The sequence below is a fragment of the Paroedura picta genome, chromosome 8, assembly GCF_049243985.1.
Source record: "Paroedura picta isolate Pp20150507F chromosome 8, Ppicta_v3.0, whole genome shotgun sequence".
Classification (NCBI taxonomy): Eukaryota; Metazoa; Chordata; class Lepidosauria; order Squamata; family Gekkonidae; genus Paroedura; species Paroedura picta.
The window spans coordinates 91344606-91368179 of record NC_135376.1 but is presented as its reverse complement, the minus strand read 5'-3'; the positions used below and the strand labels follow the sequence as shown (position 1 = coordinate 91368179).

Sequence of the window (23574 nt, the reverse complement as noted above, 5' to 3'; positions counted from 1 at the left end):
TATAGCAGGGCTTTCTCAGCCTCACCTACCTCACAGGGTGTCTGTTGTAGGTAGAGGAAGATAAGCCACTTTAAGACATCTTCAGGTAGAGAAAAGTGGCATATAAGATCTAACTCTTCTTCTTTATAACCTGGAAATTTGGATGGCCTTTAAGGAGCTGCTTGACTCAAATCTTGATCTTTGCATTCAAGTTTACTTTGCTTAAGCAGTATATTAAACCTCGTACAGTGTAGCAGCTATAATGTCTGCTGAGAGGCGAGGAGACCCAGGTTTGAATCCTTACTCTGCCATGCAAGAGCTCAGCCTTGCAAGAGCTCAGCAAGAGCCAGTTTGGTGTGGTGGTTAGGAGTATGGACTTCTAATCTGGCATGCTGGGTTCGATTCTGCGCTCACCCACATGCAACCAGCTGGGTGACCTTGGGCTCGCCACGGCACTGATAAAACTGTTCTGACCAAGCAGTGATATCAGGGCTCTCTCAGCCTCACCCACCCCACAGGGTGTCTGTTGTGGGGGGAGAAATGGGAAGGTGACTGTAAACCACTTTGAGCCTCCTTCGGGTAGGGAAAAGCGGCATATAAGAACCAACTCTTCTTCTTCTTCTTCTTCTTCTTCTTCTTCTTCTTCTTCTCTACCCAAGAAAGATGTGATTGTCCTTGTTTGCTGAAACTAGGCCTGAGGGATTAGGACTTCTTGTCAACTTGGTCATTCAGTGTTCTAGTAATTCTAGTATTCTAAAACTGTTGCTTTCAAATTATGTGGGCTGACTGATAGTTTCCTTGCATAGATTTTGTAATCATCTTAACATTTATTATTGATTTGCTTTGGTCTTGGGTCGTCCATGATCCCAGCCTATGGTTATAAGGATTGAAAATGAAATAAAGCGGCAATAAAGCCGGATGTGGCAAAAAACACACAACATTCTCCAGAAAACTGTTGCTGGTGGAGAGGCCAAGGCTGTCGCATTGAGCAGAGGTAGTCAACCTGTGATCCTCCAGATGTTAATGGACTACAATTCCCATGAGCCCCTGCCAGTGTTTGTTGGCAGGGGCTCATGGGAATTATAGTCCATTAACATCTGGAGGATCACAGGTTGACTAACCCTGGCATTGAGGGCTGGGAGGGGGTCTGGGGAGAAAAGAAAATACATGAATGTATCTTCCCTCCAGCAGCAAGGCCAGCCATAGCAGGCTGCTTGATGAAGTATTTAGGAGCGAGGACTTCTGCTCTGGTGATCTAGGTTTGTTTCCCTGCTCCCCTACATGCAGCCAGCTGGGTGACTTTGGGCTCGCCATCTGTTCCGACCTAGCAGTAATCTCAGGGCTCTCTCAGCTTAACTCACTTCACAAGGTGTCTGTTGTGGGGAGAGGAAAGGGAAGGTGAATATAAGCCACTGAGACTGTGTAGAGAAAAGTGGCATATAAGAACCAACTCTTCTTCTTCTTAAGTAATCTCAGGGCTCTCTCAGCCTCACCTCCCTCACAGGGTGTCTGTGGTGGAGAGAGGAAAGGGAAGGTGAATGTAAGCCTCTTTGAGACCCCTTTGGGTAGAGAAAAGCGGCATAGAAGAACCAACTTTTCTTCTTCTCCTCCTGTGAGGCTAAGAGAGCCCGTGGTTTTACTGCTTTGTGAGAACAGCACTATCAGGGCTGGGGTGAGCCCAAGGTCACCCAGCTGACTGCATGTAGGGGAGCGGGGAATCATACCCAGCTGTTACTCTTAACTACAGCACCAAGTTGTATCCGAAATCCTCCTGAATTTGCCATTGAGTACAGCAGTGGGTAAAGCATCCTGTCTTAAGAAAGTTCTCCAAAGGTCCGGATTGTCTACATTTATTTAAACCAGGCATTGGGGTAACCCTGTTGAGATTATTCCGGCCAAATAACAGCCTCCTTTCGCTATCCAGGATTCTTTGGCTTGACTATATTCCGTCCTTGGCAGAAACTGATGGGGCCAACCATAGCAGGCCAGCTTGTGAATGGGAGGTTTCCGTTGGGGGTTTCCAAGGCTACGGCCCTGTTGAGTCAGGAGCCCAGGGCATTCCGGAACCCAGGAGGGTGGCAGTTAGAAGACTCCCGTGCTGAAGGGATTTCGCTTCTGGCAGGAGATGCTGGCAGGTGGGTCACCGTGGGGGTCTGGAGCAATAGAACAAACTGAGAGCCCAAGAACACCTGAAAGCCAACCAGCTTGGTGTTGCGGCTTCTAATCTGGTGAGCTGGGTTTGATTCTGCTCTCCCCCACATGCAGCTGGCTGGTTGACCTTGGGCTCACCACAGCCCTGATAAAGCTATTCTGTCTGAGCAGTAATATCAGGGCTCTCTCGGCCTCACCTACCCCACATGATGTCTGTTGTGGGGAGAGGAAAGGGAAGGTGAATGTAAGCCACTTTGAGACACCTTCGGGTAGAGAAAAGCGGCATATAAGAAACAACTCTTCTTCTTCAGTAATATCAGAGCTCTCAGCCTCACCTCCTTCACGGGGTGTCTGTTGTGGGGAGAGAAAAGGGACAGCAAATGTTGACCACTTTGAGACTCCTTCGGGTAGAGCAAAGTGGCATATAGAACCACCTCTTCTTCCTGCTACATCTGTCTTTCCTGACTCTCTGCACTTCAGAAGCCCTTTCTGTAATGCAAATCACTTATTGCATGTACCGTGGCGGAAATGTCTACAACTCTGTGGTTTATGACACCTGGCCAGTAGCTAAACACACAGTTGTTTTCACACTTTGGTAGCTCAAACATATGAAATGTGGGAAAGTAGTTTCACATCCAAAATCTGTTTCGGGGGCAGGGGAGGGGTAGGTCCAAGAGTATAACTAGCTTGGTCTCCTTTTGTATTACATCTTTGATATGCTTACCTGCCTATGATTAGTTAATGTTGCCTGTTTCCTAAATCAGTGGTCCCCAACCTGCGGGCCGCGGCCCGGCGCCGGGCCGCAAAGGCCTTGGCGCCGGGCCGCGGCTCCTTCTTCCCTCCCCCCCCGAAGCAAGAAGCTCGCCAGGCCGCAAGCAAATCGGCCGCCAAAGCGGACGATTAGCTCGTGGCCCGGCAAGCTTTTCACTTCGAGAAGGGAGGGAAGAAGGAGCCGCGGCCCGGCGCCAAGGCCAATTTAGCGGCCGATTTGCTTGCAGCCCGGAGGGACTGGGAGGGGGAGCCACAGCCGCCGGCATGGCAGCAGCGCAAACGCGCAAGCGCGGACTGCCGGGCGCAAACGCGCGTGTGCGGCAGTCTGTGCATGCGCGCTTGCGCTGGGGATGCCGCGCATGTGCGGGCCCTCGGGCCGCCCTCTCCCTGGACTCCGGAGCAGCGGTCCGCAGCGGGCGCAAGCTTGCGGACCGCTGTCCTAAATAAAGACTAACTTCAGTTTTATCCCAATGTCTGGGATTTCTGCATGTTGGTCTTGAGGGAATTTCAGATTGCACTCCAGGGTTGTGACATGATGGTATTAGAAGTGGACATCCTCTAACCACTGATTTCAATAGGTGAAGTTTTCTTCTTCCCCACCATATGTGAGAGTTGATCAGTAATGGTATTTAACGTTACATGGTGTTTGATGACTGACATGCAATGGTTTGTCATATTTGATGAGATGCGGCAGTTGGAAGGCAATGGGGCTTAGCATTTGACAGCCGAAAGCGTATTTCATTTCACACTGAAGGGCTGCCAGTGCAAAGAAGAGGTGCCAGCAGGCCCGAAGCACTCTTCTTTTGGCGCACCATTTTACATCCACAAAGTGAACGTCAATTTGGATTTCGAAATTCCACATTCAAAATCCAAGAAGTAAAACTGGAAAATTTCAGTGAGCTGAACATTTGGGATCATTTCCTGCTCTGCATAACATTAACATCTACATAGCTTGAAATCTTCACCCTCGTATTGAATGTCAGATGTTCTCAGACAAGCACATTGTTTCATAGATCAAGATGGATAGCCATGTTGGTCTAGCAGCAGAAAAGAGCAAGAGTCCAGAAGCATCTTAAAACAAGGGCCAATTCTGCACAGAGGCATTAAACACATGGCCTCAGTAGCAACACAGACCACACAATTTTTTAAAAACATTTCAACCCGGAAATGGAGCAGGGAGAGTGGGTTCAAGGGCGGGCAAAATGCTACCAAGACTGTTGTGTGTTTCTCCCTTCAGACAGCCTTGCCCCTATTAGCTCCCTGATATGCAGCACGACAAGAAAGGAAAAGCAAGATTTTGCGATTTCCCTCATCATGGAGCAAACTTGACGAAAACCTGCACCACCCCCTGGGGAGCTATGGGTTGCTGCCGATGTCATGAAAAAGCAGCACTAAACCTGTGAGCAATGAAAGGCTGTGCAGGAGCAAATTCCTCATACAGAATTGGCCAGGGATTTCCCATCCAGGGTTCCAGAGAACCCTGGGACTATGCATCTTTTTCTAGAACTCTAGATATCCGAGATCACTAGGTGTCCCTGGAGTCCACCTTCCCCCATCTCTTTCTATAGTCTAGGTCTAGTCTCTTTCTCTAATAATGGAAAGAGTAAATGAGTGATTGATTGATTGGCTGGCTCCCACATTTTACTTCCATGCCCACTTCTCTTAAGGGGCATGTCACCATTCCTGGGATTCCATGAAGCCTGAAAAATATTTCAGGGGTTCCTCCTTGGTAAAAAGGTTCAAAAAGGTTGCCTTAAAAACTTATAACATTTCTGGCATGATAGGAGCTTTCATGAGTCACCAATCCTCTTGCCTTGAACTCCCTATGGGATTGCCAAAAGTCAGCTGGGACATGACAATACTTTCCACCACCACTCCCAAATTGGCTTTGGACCTCTTATTTGCTCTCCAGCTAAATTTGGTGGCTCAGTGTCCTTGATTAACCTGAAAAAAATGGATGGTAAGAAAGGCATCAGGACAGATTATGAGTTTAACTACCAACAAGAAAACAAGAACCCTTTATGAAGCAGTGGGTTGTCCTTTTGCTCAAGACCATTTTTCAAACCACCACCAGCCCCAAATCCTTGGACCATTTCTGAGAAAGTAGACACGGGAAAGCTGGCATTTGATGCCTTCATCTGAGTGAAGGCTTGTATTATGATCCCTTCTGAGCTAACTCTGGACTCCAACTCCTAGGAAAAGCCTGAGAAGCAAGAAATATGGTCCAGGGAAGACCCAGAAACTCTGAGCAATACTTACTGGGTCAATACTAACCCTGGCCCATTTGCTCCAGAACTTTCTCCTGAAGAGTTTGAAGTGGGAACTCCTCTACCAGGACTTCCCCCTATCCCCCAAGATTTTAGATCTTAATCAAGTCAAGTCAAACTTTATTGCACTAGGCCATAGGCCATCACAAAATCAGGTACATCCACATGGCCACTAGGGACTGCCTCCACCCAGCAGGAGCAGTGCAGGCACTGGGCTTATGCTGAGAAGATGACTCCAAGGTGCTGCTTCCAGAGCAGGTGGAGCTGGTGTTCACCCAGCCTATTTAAGACTTAGATTGGGAGAAGAAACATGCTGGGGCGACTGGTCCTTTAGGTACAAACATGCTTTCCTATCCCTGCTCCTGCAGGTGCCTAAAACCTCTAGAAGATCTAAGGGCACGTTTCCAGCAAAGGCCTACCTGCAGCAGGAGAGGTTTAAGAATTTGCAGGCCCTGTAGCACCAGAGCCAGTTTAAGGGTTCACAAGGCCCTAGCAGAGTACAATTGCAGTGGGAGCAGCCAGACTGGGGAAACGGATTATCCACAGTAGAAAGGGGGGTCACTCTAAGTGCCCTTAAAGAGGGGAGAGGTTATGGCCCTGATCCACAGGGGAGAAGGCACTGCACAGGGTCCCTGGAAGTGTGTGGCCTGTAGCACGTGCTACATGGATAAACTGGCCCTGACTTGCAGAGTGAAGGACAACTTATGCCTCATTAGGGTTGCCAGGTCCCCTGGTCCATGTGGAGGTTCCCCATTTCTGGATGCACCTTGCCCCCCACAGCACCCCCTCCTTACGCAAACTCGAAGACCACCACATTTTAACACTACATGCTGACATTACCCGGAAGTGATGTTGGCATATTTAGGTCATCAGGGTGATGGTTTGGGTTTTGGGCAAAACTCTATGAGTTCCTACCATAGAGTTTTGCCCCAAAGCCAGAGTGCTGCTCCCCAGTGTCTCCAGCAGGATGTCATGGAGAGCAACCCCTGTCCCCTGCCCACAGTGTCAATAGACCTGGCAGGCCTCTGCCTCAACAAGAATTTTCATGGAGGGGAGGAGCATTTGGATGTGTTCTTAAAGCCTCTGACACCACATGATTGCTTTGCAGGAGCAAACCAGCTGTTCAGTGTCAGAATACCACTCTAAAGATTGTCCACCACCTCCAGAAGATTGAGGAAGAGGCAGCATCGGTTATATTTGAGCTCTATTAAGGCTTACCTTGCTTATTGGTCCTGCTACCCAAGCTCCAAATCTATCACGCTAAAGTTTTGACCTCTGCCCCGCTCTTCTCCTTTGACTGATGAATGTGAAGAACTTTCTTCCTCTCTCAGTAAATACTTCCTCTGCGCTTAACCAGGCCTCCTTTTAAGATAAGGCAAACCGGGTAATCTGTGCTTCAAGTGCATAAATTCATGTATAAATAATATTGAATAAGCTCTTACTTTGACAAAATCAAAGAATTTGAGGTGTGTGTGTGATTTAAAAAAAAATATTACTTTAAATATTGGGCTTCTCAGGCTACCATATCCAACAAGAGCCTGAATGGACTCAGATTGGATATTAGCCATGGACAGATCAAGAGTATGCACAGATTTTAAGAATGTGACATCAGTAGAGCCTGCTGGATCAGACCACTGGCCCAACTTGTCCAGCATCCTGATTCACACAGTGGTGTTGCCGGATCTCCCTTAGCCACCAGTGGGGTTTGCAGGTTGCCAGATCCAGGTTGGGAAACACCTAGATATTTGGGGTCAGAGCCTGGGAAGGACAAGGACGTCAATTAGGGCTGCTAGCTCTGGATAGGGAAATACCTGGAGACTTTGGGGGTGGAGTTGGGAGTGGCTGGGATCTGGGGCAGGGCAGGACTTCAGGGGAGCATAATGCTATTGAGTCCACCCTCCAAAGCAGCCATTCTCTCCAGAGGAACTGATCTCTTTCACCTGAAGACCACTTGTAATATGGGAGGTTGGCAAACCTACTGACAGCCCGAATGGTAGTTCAGGTAGTTCAGTTGGAGGAGATGGTCAGGAGGGACTACTGAATAGCACCCCAAAAGAATCAGCATAAAGATGTAGGAATAGGACTAATGTACACTATAGGTTTGTGCGCTTTGGCTCGGTTCAGCCACTGCAGTGATCACTGAAACCCGAAGTGGCGCGTAGGAGGCCAGTGTTGAGGTGTGGAGAGGAGGGGTGGTGGTGGCCGTGGTGAACCAGAGCTCTGTGCCTGCATGCGGCCGCTGGCTGGGACACCGCTGTCACCACCGCCCCTCCTCTCCATGCTGTGGTGCTGGCTTTGGTGATCACTGAGGTGGCCAAACCAAGCTGAAGGGCACACCCTAGTACACTAAGTGGGTAACTGCCAGTAACACCTGGACTGCTGTTTGAGGATTCACAGTTTAACGAGTCCCAGGCCCTTAGCAGAGTACAACTGGGCTATTATCTGTACTGTAAGAGAATAACACCCTTCCCAGAGGTAGTTGGAATTTGGAAAGCAAATGATAGCTTTCCCCCCTCATTCTTGCAGCTTGTTTAAGTATGAAGACCCACTAAGAATCACAATGTGAAGGCCCCCTACCCATGGGGCCCATAGCATGTGCATGTGGGGAAATCAAACCCAGCTCTCCAGATTGCAGACTGCCACCTGACCAGGGCCTCTTCTGCATGATGGAAAAGCAGAGGAAAACTCACTAAATACATCATGGTTCTTCTGATCTCTGCACAGAAGAGTGAATTTACTCTGCAAAACTGATTTTGCTCTGCATGATAAACTGCCTCTTCAGTGCTTTAAGCGTCTTTTAAGTGTTGTTTCTGAAAGAAGCTTTTCAACGATTCATTTCTCTCCTGCCTGTCTTAGGCGTACAGTCATACAGAGAAGCTCCTTAGTTATGCAGATTAGTAACTGCATTAGAGAACAAAGCATGTCACTGGCAAAACTACAGGGGACAGGGCTATGAATTGTTCCATGCAGAAAGCATTGCAGCGTAGTTTTTCAACAGACTATATTCAATGCAGAACTACAATTGTAGTATAATACAGCAATCTAAATTGGTTGTTTTTTAAACTCTTTTATTTGGCTCCGTGCAAAATACCTCCAGGGGATCGTAAACATGTCTGGCTGCCAGGTAGTTTGGCACTGCCTGTCCCTGCATCATGTCCCTGGTATTCCTTGGAGGTTGTCCTTCCAAGGGCGAGCCCAGACAGACCCTGCTGAGCTTCCAAGCTCTGATGGGATCAGCCTTGACTGGGCTATCCAGGTTGTGTACTCTCGTCCTAACCTACCTCACAAGATTGTTGTGAGGACAAAATAGAAGATGGAAGAACAATGTATTCAAGCTTGGCATAATGGGTAAGAGCGTCAGACTCTAATCTGGAGAGCTGATTTGATTCTCCACTTCTCCTTCATATGCAGCCAGCTGGGTGACCTTGGGCTAGTCACAGTCCTGCTAGAGCAGTTCTCACAGAACTGTTCTGTCAGGGCTCTCTCTCAGCCTCACCTACCTCACAGGGTGTCTGTTGTCAGGAGAGTAAAGGAAGACAATTGTAAGCTGCTTTGAGACTCCTTCGGGTAGTGAAAAGTGGGATATAGAAGCCAATTCTTCTTCTCCTTTGGTTCTCCCTTAGGGAGAAAAACAGGATATAAATAAATTAAATGAACAAATTATATGAAAAAATGGCATTAAAAACGAGCCATTGTGCCAGTGCTTGCCAATGCCAGGACTTTAGCATACAAGGTTTAAGATAGTGTTGCCCAAAATGAAATGTTAAAAAATAATTAACCATCCTTTGCATGGAGAGAAGAAATTGGATCAGCTGAATTCATTTAAAATCTCTCACCTGTCTGGATTCAAAAGAAAGCTGCCCAAAGGCTAACATTTGCTTCCAGAGCTAATTATCACGTAAACAGACTGTTCATTTTGGGCTGTAAAGAAAGCTTTGTAACCTGTTCTAATTTCCCTCTCCCTTTCAGGTTTTCCTGGCTCATAGACCATCACAGCTGGCCTCCTCCAGTGCCTCGCAGAGGTGAGGCTAAACAGTAGTGAAACTAGACTGGGGCATGTGCGTTGACTTTCAGTGGCACAATATGCGCTGCAGCTGCCAGAGGTATGCTCAGGGGAGAAAGAAAAGGTGCCAAATCAGAGTTGGTGGCTCAAAATGGCAATCAATATCCTATTTCCTCCCCTTTACCAATGTAGTGTCTGGAAAGTAATGCCCCCAACATCACTGTGAGGTTGCCAACTCTGGGTTGGGAAATTCCTGGAGATTTCGGGGTGGAGCTTGAGACTGGCAGGGTCTGGGGATGGGAGAGACCTCTGTGGGGTACAATGTCAGAGAGCTCTCCCTCCACAGCTTCCATTTTCTCCAGGGGGACTGATCTCTGTAGTCTGGAAATCAAATGGAATTCTAGGAGACCTCTAGGCTTCACCTGGAGACTGGCAACCCTAGCATCATGCCATGGGACACTACCTAGTGTCAGGCTAGGATCTGGAAGACCCAGGCTCAAATCCTCATCAAGGGAGTTCAGTATAACTGGATCAAGGTAGGACCACCAGTCCTCCTCCTCTGACATTCCTTGGGAGTATTTCAGGGGCAGTGCCTGGCAAGGGTGATCATCCCAGACAGCACTATATAGGATTGCCACTGGTGTATTCCCTGATAGGGTTTCTAATCACCAGGTGGAAAATGGAATCTGAATCCGTAAAAGAATGAATCCACTCACTGTAGCTGCCAAGCGTAATACCAGTCCGATTTCTTATAATCAGTCCAGGGTGCAGAGGAAAGATAGAATCATAGAATTGTAGAGTTGGAAGGCACCTCCAGGGTCATCTAGTACAACCCCCTGTACTATGCAGCAAACGCTGGCAGGGGCTCATGGGAATTGAAGTCCATGAACACCTGGAGGACCACAGGTTGACTACCCCTGCTATGAAGTACAATCGCATCCCTATCACTCAGCCACTGTAACCTGCCACCCCCTTAAGCCTTAACAGAATCAGCCTCTCTGTCAGATGGCTATCCAGCCTCTGTTTACAAATCTCCAAAGATGGAAAACCCACCAGCTCCTGAGGTGATGTTCAGTATTGGTGATCATTATTGGTGTTCAGTAGATTTATTCATTGGCCCCAACCAAATGCCAAGTAGAAGAGCTCCATCTTAAAGGACCTTCAGAAAGGACCATAGCTCTTCCAGGAGCTCAGTCTTCCAGGCTGAGGCCAGGACCGAGAACTGATCCGGAATTCCACTGGTAGCCAATGTAGCCAATGCTACATAAATGGGCCCTCCATGGTGCCCATGTCAGCATCGGCCTTTGGGTAAAACAGAGATCCTGCCCTGTGAACATACAAATGAATGACTGAATGAATGAATGACATTGCAAACCACAGGAAATAAATGTCCAAATAAAGATATAAAATCAGGATACTGACCAAGTGAAAACAAGGCAATTGTTGAGGTTTTTAAAAATATTTTTTTTAATCTGAAAAACAGGGCCCATTTTGAATCAGGCCAGGGTGAGTGCGCCCATGCGTGAAGCAACCCTCTGTCTTGATCAAAATTTCCAAAATCCCCCAAATAGACCTCCACTTTTAGAATCATGAATATAAAAGCCAGGGAAATGTCGAGCAAAGCTGCACTTATTTATATTTGCCAGTAAATCCCCACTCAGCAAAACCAAAAACCAAAAACCGATGGTATATTCAGATGAACGGCACGGTTGTGTCTTGCGTCAAGCAAAATCCACAGCTGCAAAACCGGACTCCCAGTCGGGGTGGTGTTTTGTTTGCTCGCCATTGGACGGTGCTTTCCAGAGTGGGCGCTGTAAAAAGAGTGCCATTACATGAGTGCTAATGAATTTCCATTTTATTAAATCACTTTAAGACTAGCAAGTGTGCCCCCAACTCATTACTGTAGTAATTGAGTATACATATTTATTTCTCCACCATAATAGCTAAAGTGCTTAATAAAATTGCTCGGGTACAGAAAAGAGGCTGTAATCGTTGAGGGGCAACAAATAAGAATTGTGCAAATTTACCCATCGGCCCACGCTTAATGGCACTCTGATGGTTCATAAAGAGAAGCAAGTGGCTTGGATGTGCCTCGGTTTACCGCCCCAAATATAATTCGTTTTAATAAAACATACCGAATGTTACATAGCGTGAAGACCGGTTCTTAGCTGCTTCTCTGCTCTTGGTATTACACATTTCTATTTGGAGGCTTATTACCTATCAAGTCCACCCTATGAGTGTACCTAATGTTCCCAGTCCTCAATTACAAGTGATGGATCCCGAGAGGCATGCAAACACAAAGCCAGATCTGACCAAAAGCCCATCTGCCCAGAATTCTGCCACAATACTGGCCCATCAGATAATTCTGGCAGTACAGTCCTAAACTGTGTTATACTCTTCTAAATCCATTGAAGTCAATCATATTAGAAGAGCGTACCTCTGCACAGGATTGTGCCATGAAAGGGCATCTGCAGGGTAACCTGCTCAGAGAAAAGCCAGATGGTTTGTAATCCAGGGTAATGACCATCTCCTGCTGTTGGTCTCTAAACATCAGGAATTAAGAACATAAGAAAATACATGATGGATCAGTTCAACAGAGCCAGAACTTCAAAAGCCCTCCCACTCCAAAAGCCCCCCAAGCACCAAGAATGCAAAGCATCACTGTCCCAGACATATGAACACAAGAGAAGTCATGTTGGGTCAGGCCAATGTCCCATCTAGTCCCAGCACTCTGTGTCACACAGTGGCCAAAACCAAGGGGCCACCAGAAGGTTCTCCAGAGAGGCTAGAACTCCAGAAGCCCTTCTAAGCACCAAGAATACAGAGCATTACTGCCCTGGACACAGAATTCAATTGATACTATATTTGAACATGGACATTCTACCTAGAGATGCTGTCAAATAGATATTGATATATATGGCCTCCATAATCTAAAAAACATACAGGTATCCATTGTAAACTAGAGACAAAGCCTGTTGCACCCAGGAATACAGTGGGTGCTAGTCCACCTGCATTGTGACCTTCCTAGGTTCTGCTCCCCCCCCACACACACACACACTCAGTGGTGAAGAGTAGCAGACTCTAATCTCAAGATCTGATTTTGATTCCTGACTCTGCATCCATATGCAACCCACTGGGTTGCCAACCTCCAGGTGGGGTCCTGGAAGCCATTAGGAAGATGAAAGAGACAGAGCAAGAAAGAGGAGGAAAGAAAGGCATCAGTTCTTCTGGAGAAAACAGCTACTTTGGAGTAAAAGAAGACCCAACATGACATGTATTGACTCAAAGAAGCCATGCCCTTCCATTTGTAAGACCAGAGCAAGGGTGTTAACCATAGCACACTTTGGAAGTCATTAATCCATAGGGTCGTCAATTTGAAGGCATTTTTATGCTCACAGAATCCATTAAATATGTGGATTTGTCTCTATCTCCTAAGTAGGAAGAAGCCCCCTTCATATGCATGCATGAGGGTACTTTGCTGGATCACAGCCACTGGTATTACATGTTGTATGTAATGTGGATTTGAGAGACCGCCTCCCTGCCTATACCCCCAAAAGAGTCTTACGCTCCGCCACCTCCAACTGGCTGCGGATCCCTGGCCCCAGAGAAGTGCGTCGAACCTCAACAAGGGCCAGAGCCTTCTTGGTCCTGGCCCCCACCTGGTGGAATGAGCTCCCAGAGGAGATCAGGGCCCTGCCCGACCTTCCACAGTTCCGCAGGGCCTGCAAGAGGGAGCTCTTCCACCAGGCATTCACTTGAGGCCGACCGACTCAGAACACCTGCTGGGCCCTCCATGACTGAAAAAATTAACCTCCCAATGTTTCTGTTCATTGTTATTTATATTATCAATGTGGTTTTGTAATCTTTTGATGCTTTATTGAAAGTTGTTTTGATGTTACAGTCTGTATATCGTTCCATGTAAGTTATATAATGTTCAGTGTAAATCGCCCAGAGCTGCAAAGAAATGGACGGTATAGAAATCTCAATAAATAAATCAATCAAATAAATAAAGTTGAGGGACAATGCTAGAATTCCTAGGATTGGTCAGACACAGCCATGCTCTTCCCATAGACCCAACTTACATCACTTCCTTGCAAGTACCTCTCTGGGATAAATTCATGTTATGTTTTCTGACAACATCCCATTATTCCAGTTCAAATAATGGCAAAAGGATACTATATAGCTAGCTACTATTATCTCTCATCTTTAAACAGACTGAATAAAGCAGTAAGGGCACTGTGGGAGAAGTTAGGGTGGGCCCTGTCCGGGATAAAAACTCGGAGGGGCCAATCAGGAGCCGCGAAGCGGCTCCTGATTGGCCCCTCCAAGTGTCCATCCCGCCCGAAGCAGGCATTGCCTGCTTCACCCGCACAGCCACAGGTCAGCGGTCGGCCGCGCTGCCTTCTCCCGGTCGCCGGAGCGGCCTCGCGGCGTCGTAGACGCCGTGAGGCCGCTCCAGCGGCCGGGAGAAGGCTTGGGAGAGCCTCGGGGGGCGGGTGGCCCTGGCTGCCTTCTCTCGGCCGGCGGAGCGGCTTTGCGGCGTCTCTGACGCCGCGAGGCCGCTCCGCCGGCCGAGAGAAGGCTTGGAAGAGCCTCGGGGCGGGGGTGGGCCTGGCCGCCTTCTCTCGGCCGGCGGAGCGGCTTCGCGGCGTCGGAGATGCCACGAGGTTGCTCCGCCGGCCGAGAGAAGGCTTGGAAGAGCCTCGGGGCGGGGGTGGGCCTGGCCGCCTTCTCTCGGCCGGCGGAGCCAGCCGGGAGAAGACTTCGCAGACCCTTCAGAGAGCTGCGGCCAAGGAGTCCCCGCCGCTGCCGCCGCCCGCCGCCGCCCGCCGCTCCACCTCAGGCCGCCGAAGCTCCAGGACTCCTGCCACTTGCCAGCGGCTCACAAGCCGTTCCAGGTAGTCCCCCACCCCCCATACCCACTCTCACTACTAGCGCCCATTGCATTTCAAAGGGCAATGGGCTTTTTTACTAGTATGTAATATCTATGTGTTGTACAGCAATTGTCTGTACCTCCTTTTCTCAACATTTTTACCATTGAGAAACCCCTGAAACATTCTCCAGGATTTGTGAAATGTGAGAATTGGTACAGACATGCAGAAAATGATTGGGAAACATAGCTGTGTTTATGCCCAACTGGAGCCCCTTTCCTTTCCACCCCTTCCAAGCCCATCATTGGCCATTGGGAGGGTGAGTCAATGTGACCATGTCTAACCATATTATACTTAATAAAATGTGCAGGGTACTTGCCATGATTTGCTAGCCCTCTGATTGGCCCTGATGAGAAGGGCCCTCCCCCAGATGACCAATTAGAGTGCTGGCACACTTCTGCAGACTGGTTGGCCCTCTGATTGCTTGTCAGGGGATGGGCCTCTCCCCAGGGCCAATCAGAGGGCTGGAGTGCTGCCAGGGCCATGCCTGCCTCCACACATCTGCTGAACTGTTGAAAAGCTGCCTTCTACCCACTACTCACTGCTTGGAAGACTGCCTTTTCTGCCATTCCTGCAACATGGCCATCAGCCTCCTCAGCTCTGCCTGGGCCATCGAGGTCCACCTGCCTCCTCCACGCTCAAGCCTCTTCTACCTTCTTGTCCTGCTGGTGGCATACAATCTGTGTGCTCCATGCAAGCTCTACCATGCTCCCCCCCAGGCCAAATGCTTCAGTCTTGCCATGGCCCTGCCAACTATGTGACCTTCCAGGCTTCCATCAAGTCAGTGGGGGCCTGGTGCATGCTCTGCTCCACTTCCTCTATGAGGACAGATGGGGCCACATCCATATCCCCCCTGTACCTTCCCCTCCACTGCCAGCAACTGCTGCTGTCTTTGCCCCATCAACCTGCCCCCACAACGTCTGACTCAGTGACCTGCCTGTCCCACATGCTGAGAGCTGCCTGTTTGTGCAGCTGCTCCCACCAACTCCCTCTCCTATGAGACCTGCCTGCCCGCTCACCTCCCCAATCAGCAAGAACCACTGGCTGGAATAGCCACTCCTGCCTCCTACTCCCTCACGCTCTCATCTGCTAGGTGGAGAGGGCCTGCCTCAACCTACCCGTCTCCTGGCATGGCAGCACCCGGTGGGATCTACGATGCCAACTCCTCTCAAATTTCCATCACCACCATAGAGGCAGCAGGGCGGCAGTCACCATGCTGCTTCCCACTTTGTCATTGGCCTGTGTGCAGGCGCCTTCCACTCTGCCACTGGAGCTCACTGTGCAGCCCTGCCGAGAGGTAGATGAAGACCACCCCATCGCTGCAGGGCCAGGTGTGTGGGTGTGTGTGGGGGGGGGGGACACGCACTACCTATCCATCTTTTAACTGCTAGTGACCCAATAAATTTTTAACAAACTTTTAAAAAATATATAAAAAATTAACTCCCGCCCATTTGGGAAACCCTTCCAAGGCCATTAAGGAACCCCAGGATTTCATGAACCCCTGGTTGAGAAAGCCTGATCTATACATATAACCCCATCAAGTCATCATCAAGCCACAAATCAACCTATGAAACCCTTCATGGATAAAGAACTTGGGGGAAAAAGACATTGAACGACCATTCTCTGTACCCCATTTTCCTGTTTGTAACAGAAGAATAATACAGGGAAATGAACAGGATTTCAAACTGCTGCAGTTCATTTCTGAGTGGACACTAATACACACACACGAACACACAAACCACCATCACTAAATAAGTGGAGAGAGACAAAACCAAATGAAATTGTTAAACCAGGAGTCGACTTAATGGCAGAGAAATCCTCCTTCAGCACTATTAATGAACAAGGTGGCCAATCATATTTGATGCATCTTATCCCCTTTGTTAGAAACAGAATGAGCGCAACTTAAGCGCCGTGTCCAATTTGGCTGCAGCCCCATCAACAAATGGAGTAGGTTGCCTTTAATTGGTTTGCTTTCGCCCAGGGACACCAATCTCTGGTGCGTTGGTTTCTGTAACGAATCCTGAACTTTTGACAACTAGCCATTGGTGGCTCCATAGAAACCGGTTGGCTGCGATAATAACTTTCATTACATACATAGGGAAAACGACAGTGTCCTTGGGCTGAATCAGAACAGGAACAATAGAACTGAACTTACTGTAACTCTGATGTTGTGCTTATGTAAGGTACTGTTATGACAGGCAAGAACCTACGTTGTTGGACTGGCACCAAGCGCCCGCCCCCCACATGGAGCTGGCACGGATACCAACATTGGCCTTGGCAAGAGAAGCCAGGCCACCATCAGAAGGCACTCTGGGGGGTGCCAGTAAGCCATGCTTGGAACAACTGCCTCAGCTTCTGAATACAGCCAACTGGGTGACCTTGGGTTCGCCACAGCACTGATAAAGCTGTTCTGACTGAGCAGTGATCTCAGGGCTCTCTCAGCCTCCCCTCCCTCACAGGGTGTCTCATGGTGGGTTACATACAGCAATTCAGAACAATAAACAATTCCCAATTAAAACCCCCATTAAAACCCTGTAAAATTACAAAAATACAAAAACTGTAGGGTGGAAATAATAACATTCTATCTTGACAGCTCCCACTAACAGCTGGGTTGGCTAGGAAAGGGGTTTGACAACCAACCATGCCATTGGAGCCGCATGGAAGCATATCTTCCAGGAGGAAGCCCCATCTGATCTTCTACTAGCACTAGCACAGACCTCAACTATAGACCTGGCAGAAGAGCACCGTTTGGCAGGCCCGGCGGAAAGCTGAGAACTTTCTTGTTGCATCATAGAAAAAAAAATCTCAGTAATAAAGAAGCTTTAAGAAAGAACCTGTGTGGCCCAACATAGTGTGATCTTATCAGACACCAGAAGCAAAGTAAGGTTGGCCCTGGTTAGGACTTAGATGGGAGGCCACCATGAAAATCCAAGGGCATCTGTATGTGGGCATCTGGCCACTGGTGCAAATGAGGGCTCCAGCCAGCCAAGGAACTAACCAATCAAAGGAACCTGATCGCTCTGCTAGAGCCAATCCGATTGCTCTGCTTAGGGCCAATCAGATTGCTCCACTAGGGCCAATCTGACTGCTCCGCTTAAGGGCCAATCGGATTGCTCAGATTGCTCTGCTAGGACCAATCGGATTGCTCTGCTTAGAGACAGAGGCAGCAGCTGGCCGCCTGAAAAGTATAAAAGTGCATCAGTTTGCCTGTTTTTCTCTCTTGAGTAGTTGTTGTCTGTTGCTGGAGTTGTTTAATAAAAAGAGCTGTTCTGAAGAGTCTGACATCACTGAACCTGGAGACTTAATAGTCTCTACACTGCATTCTAGCAGCAAAGGATTCTCCCTTTATTTAGGCAAGCAGTTCTTCTTGTAAAAGGCAGCTGTACTATATACAAGGGAAGACCAGATTTGCAGGGCCTGTAACACCAAAGGATTTGTGGGGTCCTTTTTTCATTCTTGTGGTCCACGAGACACATAAGTACAAAGCCCTCCTAACAATCACACTGTGAAGGCTCCCTAACACATGCTAGATGTGCTACTAGGGTCAGCCGCCTCTGCGGAAGAGAGATGCTACTAGGGTCAGCCGCCTCTGGGGAAGAGAGAGGTCCTTGCTTTTCTTCCTTCTTTCTCCAGCCAAGAAATGTTCATTCTTTTCTCCTCAGCTTTCTCTCGAAGAAAAACAAAATCCATCCTCCAGCTGTCAGTTTCCATCCTCATGGCACCCGGACACCATCCTCTCTTAAAAACAGTTGATAGCCTACAATATCTTTCATTATCATAACAAGACAGGTGAGAAGGCCTCTGGGAATCTGCAGTGGTTTCAATTTATGCAAAAGTTGTTCTCCAGTATAATTGAATTTTGTCAGAAGAATGTGTGAAATATTATATGAATAGTATGTGAAATCAATGCCCCTCGAATTGCCATCCATTCCAAAACTTTCAAATGCCCTGATTAAACATGCAATGCCTGAACCCCCATAATTTTGCAGGGCCTTCAAAAGGGAGCTCCTCCACCAGGCTTTCGCTTGAGTCCGACTGACCCAATAATATTCGCTGGTCCCAGACACCCCCTCCATGTCCTGAAGCAGCCTGACCTCCCTGGGGGTTGTTGTTCTATTTGAGTTGTCATTCTACTTGAAGCCTCTGTTAATTGTCGCTATGTTATTTATGACTGTGTTTGCGTTCAGACTGTACTATGTACGACCCCTGCAATATTTTCTGTGAACCGCCCTGAGCCGTTTGGGAGGGTGGTATAAAAATCTAATAAATACTCTTCAAAAAGGTAAGCGTTGCTTTATTAGAATCTTAAATGGAGCTTTCCAAAGGTTTGGATATAGAGACCTAAATAAATATCTCTTTGGGAAGGTCTTTGCTATAAACTTCCTCCCAGGAACAGTGACCACACCAATGTATGAATGTTTAAAAAGGAGTAGTAAATAGAAATCATGAAAAGTGAAGGGAGAGTGGGGGTGAAAGTTGAAATGGAGCACCCAACAAGTGGGAGGGGCATTCATGGGAGCTTTTTTGAGGAATACTAAAGGGGAACTGAAAGGTTTAATAAAAAGCCATCTAGGGAGATCTGTTCACCGCTAAAACAAGGGAATCAGAGAAAAGATAAATTGTGTACAGAATGGAGGGAGTGATAGACTGTCAGTCTATCGTCTGGGAGACCCAGCTATGAATTCTGATTCAGTCATGGAACCTTGAATGATTCAAAGTTCCCTAAACAGTTACAAAGACTTATTGTCTGCAGTTTTCACTAGGCTAATACCTGAACCCGCAACGAAAACAGATTTCTCTCACTCTCCACAACACCTCTCTGTCTTTCTAACACTCCTCTTCCGTCTCTCCTTTCTATGCGGGTTTTCATACTGCGTTTGTATTCCATTTTAGCAACTGGTTGCTAGCAGATATTTTTTCTGTCATTTCAGAAAGACCCATTTTGGTAACTGGCTTGTGACATTTATTTACCTGTTCAGACCAATACGCTAATGTCAGGTTAGGAAAGCATGGTGGAACCACAATTGACAAAAACTGCTTTCTTCTGGTTTTCTCCTTGTCATTACGCCTCTGGATTGTTGTGGTGTGCTGTGTAAAATGTTAAATGTAAAATGTTAGCCACACTTCTGGCCATGCCCCTTACCTCCCCCACCCATGCCTGCCCTTTTATGTCACTTGAGTTGCTTCTGAGGGGTTTTTTCCTTAAAGTTTGAAGCTGAGTGCTATAGCGCTATAACACTATAGAGGTACCATACATTGGTCAATTGGTCCCAATCGTGCTGCTATAGTGCTATAGGGCACAGTTTAGAATTTTGTTTTTTGTCAAAATGGCTTACAATTACCTTCCCTTTCTCTCCCCCCAACAGACCACCTCTAATTTCTCAGTGGGGGAAGTGCCAATGATAACAAAGAAGAGTTGGTTTTTATACCGTGACTTTCATTGTCCAAAGGAGTCTCAAAGTGGCTTATAGCCCTGACAGGACTGCTCAGTCAGAACAGCACTATCAGGGCTGTGGCAAGCCCAAGGTCACCGAGCTGGCTGCATGTGGAGATGCGGGGAATCAAACTTGGCTTGCCAGATTAGAAGCCTCTGCTCTTAACCACTACCCCATGCTGGATGATACAGCTACTGTCCAATCATAACATTCACTCACCCATCCAGTCTGCATTCCAGTCCCTGTAGCCATACATTGAAAGGCCCACATGGGGACGGAAGGGTCAGCAATGGATTACAAAGCCTTAGAGTTCTCTCTCCCAAGTTGTCATTTTCTCCAGGGGAACTGACCTATATCACCTGGAGACTACTTGTTATACTGAGAGGTCTCTGAGACTCACCTGGAGGTTGGCAAACCAACTGACAGCCCAAATGATAGTTCAGTTAGATCCATTGGAGGAGATGGCCAGGAGGGACTACTGAACTGCATCCCAAAAGAATCAGCGTAAACAGTGGCTCCCAACCTTTTTATCACCGGGGACCGGTCAATGCTTGACAATTTTACTGAGGCCCGGAGGGGGGGGGTAGTCTTTTGCTGAGGGACATTGTTGCCACTGCCTGAGCCCCTGCTCCATTTATTTTCCTGCCAGTACTTCCCACCACCCATGGGGGGGCACTGCCAGCAGCAGCTGCACAGTGCCATGCTGAGGGGGAGCCCCAGCCATGGTGGCCGCTGGAGACCACCAAAGGTGAGCTGGCAGCAGAGTGGCAGGGCAGCCCCCAAGGCAGCAGCCGGGGAGGAGGACGAGGAGGAGCCACGGCCCAGTACCAAGTGATCTACGGACCGGCACCGGTCCCTGGACTAGGGGTTGGGTAATGCTGAGCATAAAGATGTAAGAATAGGACTAATGTACACTAAGTGGCTAAGTGCCAGTAACACCTGGACTGCTGTTGTTTGGACAACTGCCCCACATACAGCATAATTGCAGTAGTCTTGAGATTACAGTACTATAGATCATGCAGAAAAGAGCTGCCTCAGAGGATGGAATCGGTGGCATAATACCCTACGAGAATTCCTCCCCTCCCCAACCCACCCCGTTCCCAGACCCCACTAGATTGACGCAGAGTGTAAAAAACACTTAAAGATGGGGTGATCACATTGACCTCAATTTAAGTCACAGGAGTTGGACTGCTGGGCTATTTCTTCTTCCATTTCCCCCCACTGACAGATAATAAAATGAGCTGCACCAAGCTGGCAAATATGAAGATATAGAAGGAGTTTGCCACTTGGGTTATCCTAAAATCTCAGCGCTATTATTATTAATTACAGAGATTAAATTCCACGGGTAATGAAATTACTCCAAAGCTCTGTGTCCCTATAGTTGAAAGAAATAGTGTACTTATGAAGAATATATTGTGGCACTTAAAACATCATTTAAAAATCATTTCATGGGAGGCGTTACCCTCGAGGATATGGGCTGCTTTCCAGCAAAGTACTTAAGAAGGGCTTACGATTCTTCTGGATCGGGGCCATGGATACAATGTTTCATTGGCTAGGCCAGGCTCAGACTGATCCAGTCATAATTATCCCTAGAAAAAATGACATTTCTCTCTCCTCTGTTTCTTTAAGAAACACCATGTTAATGCTTTGCATGATAGGGGCTGGATCCTGCCTTTCAGAGGGAATAAGTTGGGTATTTTTTGTTGATCCCCTCCTTTCGGAGGGCAAAAAAACACCCCACAGAGGAAACACCCTTAGAAATAGCTTGGGGAAAATTTGAAAAGTCCTGGGTGAGGTACAAGTAGAAATGACAGCTCCTTGCTAGGGTTGCCAATCTCCAGGAGATCTCCCACTTTTACAGTTGATCCTTGGGGCCTATAAAACAGCATTGTTCTGCCCAACCTATGGTTTGAGGCCATGAATGACTCCGAAATTCTGACCTCCCTCCCCAAAACATCAACCAAATCTTCACCATATTGAAAGCATGGTGTAGAGCAGGGGTAGTCAAACTGCGGCCCTCCAGATGTCCATGGACTACAATTCCCAGAAGCCCCTGCCAGCAAATGCTGGCAGGGGCTTCTGGGAATTGTAGTCCATGGACATCTGGAGGGCTGCAGTTTGACTACCCCTGGTGTAGAGAGACAACGTGGCTTAGTGGTTAAGAGCGACAGCTTCTAATCTGGTGAGCTGGGTTTGTTTGGACAACTGCCCCACATACAGCATAATTGCAGTAGTCTTGAGATTACAGTACTATATCATGCAGATCATGCAACCAGTTGGGTGACCCTGGGCTCACCACAACACTGATAAAGCTGTTCTGACCGAGCAGTAACATCAGGGCTCTCTCAGCCTCACCTCCCTCACAGGGTGTCTGTTGTGGGGAGAGAGAAGGGGAATGTAAGCCGCTTTGAGCCTCCTTCAGGTAGAGAAAAGCGGCATATAAGAATGAACTCCTTCTTTGTTATCAGTACCTCCCCCACTGGGAAACCAGAGGTGGTCTGAACCAACTGCACATAGAATGTTTTAAATGGTTATTTCCTCAGTGTTTTAATATATGATGAGCCTTTGGGAAGGATGGGTGAGAAATGAAATGTTATTTTTTATTGTTATTATCAGAGTTCAGCAACCCAAGCCTATAGGTCTCTACCAAAGTCCCAAAGGTTGGACTGGTAGATAAATCAACTCAACACTTGGTTGATTCACTTGGGGTGTGTGTCTATTGTTAATGCCAGATAGTCCACCATTATTCAGTGAGGGTGATGATGAAATATTTGGGTCCTTCTTCTTCCTTCTCCATGATGCCGTACGTTTACATTCCAGCAGATGCCATCAATCCCTTGCTCCCATTCCACCAGTCACACAGCATGGCAACTCAATGCACTCAATCTTCTGTAGAAGTTTGCTGGCCTAACCAGTAGCGCACTGAATATTACTAGGAGTATTTCCCCACATTCTAAGGGTCTTGATCTACTGATGAGTTATGCTCAGCCGGCCGAGACTGCTTCTGACACTTCCTTTCCCGGGGCCAGGGCAATACTGCTTGGGACTCTGATTCTGTATTGAAGTCCTCTTGAACTGGCCTTTGCCACAATGAGTACTGGGCTCTGCTGATGGGCACTGGTTGGGTGGCAGTAGGTGACGTGAAAGTCCTCTGCCTGAGACCCTGGAGAGTCATCATTGTCTGAGTAGACAATATTGACCTTGATGAACCAAGGGCCTGATTTGGTAGAAGCTGCCCACCACACACACACACACACACACACACACACATCTTTGGGCTCTTCATTTCCCAGAGAAAGCATCTGCCTCTTGCCGACAGATGACTATGTATGCCAAAGGCATGTTTTACCACATCCCCTGCTAACATTTCATGTTGCGTTTCTAAAAATGTAGCCACTCAACCTCACGAGTTACAAAATTGTGTTGATAATCATCGTAACAGATGGAATTGTGAAGGGCAAGGAGGGAGGAGAAAGAGGCTAATTTCTATTGCTTTTAATACTTTTAGTTAAAAATAGGCCTCCGCCAGCTGTAAGGTATTCCAGGCCAACTTTTTCTTTCCTTGGATATGAGAAAATCCTGTCAGCGCCGTGAGTAACAAGACTGCCAGGGGGTGGGGGAGGAGAAATCTAGCAGGAATAAATTACACAGTTTCCACTCATTGAGTGGAAAGGAAAGAAAGTTCATTTAAGCAGATGCTTCAGTTTAAAAGGGGATGATGCTTGCCTATACGAGCTATCTCCAAGTCAGCTACTCCTGGACAGGAAGCCCTACCAAACGTAAGTGGATTGGTCCAAAGAATTATTCATGTATGAAAAGCCTCAGTTTTCATTCCAGATAGTGAAATTCTGCACCCATGTGATTCAAGCCCACTAGAAAGATAAAATACGTTCACCTATTACCATCACACCCTTTTAGCTAATTTCATTGATTTTTTTTAAAATTTGTAAATTGCCTAAAAGTTTTATCTGCATTCTGGTCTGTGACCATATAAATAAGGCCGGTGACTGGAGCTATCCATGTTTTTATAAGTGGTT

General features: G+C 47.6%; 1 long non-coding RNA gene across 3 annotated transcripts in view; it reads left to right on the top strand.

Moving 5' to 3' along the window:
* LOC143843953 (uncharacterized) overlaps positions 1-23574 on the top strand; it is a 72630-nt gene that overhangs the window by 11745 nt on the left and 37311 nt on the right. Inside the window, exons 1-3 of one of the 3 annotated variants that reach the window (XR_013233763.1) lie at positions 2087-2207; positions 9138-9190; positions 17765-17891. This is a non-coding gene — a long non-coding RNA (uncharacterized LOC143843953). Of the gene's footprint in view, positions 1-2086; positions 2208-9137; positions 9191-17764; positions 18323-23574 lie in introns of those variants that run through there. The other 2 variants (XR_013233762.1, XR_013233764.1) reach the window with 2 other exon arrangements.